Genomic DNA, 2,605 nt, shown 5'->3' with positions numbered 1-2,605 from the left:
GTTGTGGATGCTATTTTCACACAGACTGTTACATATTTGTTTTCATATAAGTATGATTTTTTTTTTTTTTTCTGTAGTATTCTACTGACCTTTTCAGTCTATTCTTGCCCCAGTACCCCACTACAATAACAGTTTGGACAGAAGAGCTGCATGATAAGCTCTTCTTTTTCTAGTATGTGGTGGAGGTGGTGGTGGTGGTGGTTTTCTTCCTCAAAGTTTGGTTTTGTTGCAGTGTTAGCCTTCTTTTGTGCCCTGGTGCTGATTTTTAAATTATCTGTGCTTCATTCTGCTTTATTTTAACCATCCTGCAGATGGCAGGATTGTTTTACTTGAACAGAAATTTTAAAGCTTCGGTTTTGTTTAATGAGCCCTTGAGTAGGAGAGCGAGATAATTTAAGGAGCTGTATTTCTCCCTACTAGAGAAGAAGTAAATTAACATTAGGGACGGATTGTCACTAAGAAAGTGCTGGGTAATTTACTTCTTCCTTCGGTCTGTCTTCATCTCATGATTTTTGTGTGCTTGGGTTCTGGTTATATTAAGGGGACTAGAGAGCATGAAACTCAAGCTGCACTGAATGTAAACTGCTGAAATGCCTTAATTCCTTTCATCAGAATGATGCAGCTTAGGCCTCCTTCATATTAACCACCATGGCGTAATTTATTCCATTTGTATTGTAAGAGTTTCCTTGTACTAATTATTTTTTTATTTTATTCTGAGCCATGTCAGAATTCATATATAGATCATCAATTTAAAGCAGTATAGTTGATTTTGCTGAAGTAGCATTGTTTTGTTCCTACTAGGATCAAAGAAATACTTTAGGGAACAAGAAAATAGATCATTGTTATCATATTTGAAATTGAAGAGAGAATTATGCTTTAGAAAGCTTGGAAGAACAAATTTGAAAATGTGTAACAATTGCTTAGAGAAGCTGCTAAAAATTCAGTGATTGACAGATTGCTTGTATGCCCGATGTGGCAGGTAGAGGAGCAGCAATATACTAAGCAAAGAGTTTTAATTTATTAAGTTATTCTATTGAGAGATAAGAACATTAACACAGTGCTAATGACTTGTGATGATGTATGCGTGGAGTTGCCCTGAGTCGGAATCTGCTGACAGCTGGTGGTGGAATGACTTGTGAAACTGTATTTTTAAAATTGTACATTTAAGTACAATATACCTGAAATACACATCTTAGCCTTACTAAATTTTAAAAAATGTTTTTCGCTACTGTAGAACAGTAGACTTTACAACAGTTAGATACAACTTGTTAGCTTTATGAAAAGGAACAAAACACTAAATGATAATTGTTGTCATCATGTGCTGGCAAGTCAATTCTGACTCATAGCTACCCTGTTGTTGTTGTTGTATGCCGTCGAGTCGGACCCCACTCATACGACCCCTCTTTGGGTTGCTGAGGCAGTATCACTACGGAAGTAGATTGCCTCATCTTCCTTCCGAGGAGTGGCTGGTGGGTTTGAACCGCCAGCCTTTTGGTTAGCAGTCAAGTGCCTTAGCCACTATGCTACCAGAGCTCCGTTAATATTAGTAGGGAATATAAATGGTGCGTATAGTAAATCTTTCTCATTTTGACAGGAAAGGTAGAATGAACTGCTAAATGGAATGAAGTGGGAGGCTATATTTAATTTCTAGTGAAATTAACTAATATTAGGTGTAGGTTAAAATCCCAGGGAGTTTAGAAAGGCCCACCTTATCTCAGCAGGGTTGGCAGCAGTCATAAGGATAGATATTAATAACTTACATGTAGCCTGTCACTCAAAGCTGATATTATGATTGTATAATTACTTTCCCATTGGAAAATACACCAGTAAAGACAAATATAATGTGCTAATCACAAAGATACTTTAGAATGAAATGTGTACTGTTATTAATAAGTTAATGCTTATGTTTTAAAAGGATTTTCTAGCATGAGTAAGGATAGATTGATTAATCAGAAAATATATTACCTATTCTACTCTCTCTAATAAGCCTGTATAATCAATCAAGAGATAGTACTGAATAATGGAGTTGTCCAAAATGCCTTTCTTTGTTTTTTGTTGTCCTCATGGCAGAGTAAGGTTGATGATCTATGACAGACTTTTTATATTTTATGATCATTGTTCAGAGAAGCAATTTCAGTTTCTGTGAAGGGTGGCTGTATGAGGAATAATTACGTTCTTTTTACTTTAAAAATTTTTGAGATTTCTGGTATGGTAATTTGAAAATAATACTTAATAAATTCAAAAGTTTCTTAATATAGTCCTTTATGTCAGGAATAATGGAAATGGGAAAGTCTCTTAGGTGAGAGATTATAATAGGAGATAGAATCATAAAATAAATATGAATATATTATGGCAACTACAACCAAGGTATAAAAATATCAAAGAATTTGTTTTCAGAGAATTGACTTAGTATTTGTCATAAATTGGAATCTGGATGTAGAATCACTGAAGTCCATTTATTTTGCTGCTTTGAAATGAAACACTGCTTGATATATAAATTTTATTTATATGTGATTATGAACTCTATCTCATAATTGCTGGGCTTAAACTTTTTAATAAAAGCAACACATTAGAACTTTTTTTTCAAGCTATACTTTTCAAGGAG

The 2,605-nt window shown here is 34.3% G+C and overlaps 1 protein-coding gene across 1 annotated transcript in view; it reads left to right on the top strand.

The window, feature by feature from the left end:
• The first annotated feature begins 204 nt into the window (after positions 1–204).
• Positions 205–2,605, top strand: part of PDHX (pyruvate dehydrogenase complex component X) — a 78,950-nt gene continuing 76,549 nt past the window's right edge. The window contains exon 1 of the mRNA XM_007943307.2: positions 205–220. The gene's annotated coding sequence lies outside the window, so the exon portion shown is untranslated. The remainder of the gene's footprint in view (positions 221–2,605) is intronic.

The sequence above is a fragment of the Orycteropus afer genome, unplaced genomic scaffold, assembly GCF_000298275.1.
Source record: "Orycteropus afer afer isolate SDZICR_OR568_19922 unplaced genomic scaffold, OryAfe1.0 scaffold00103, whole genome shotgun sequence".
In the NCBI taxonomy this organism is placed as follows: Eukaryota; Metazoa; Chordata; class Mammalia; order Tubulidentata; family Orycteropodidae; genus Orycteropus; species Orycteropus afer.
This window is presented reverse-complemented; position numbering and strand designations above follow the sequence as displayed.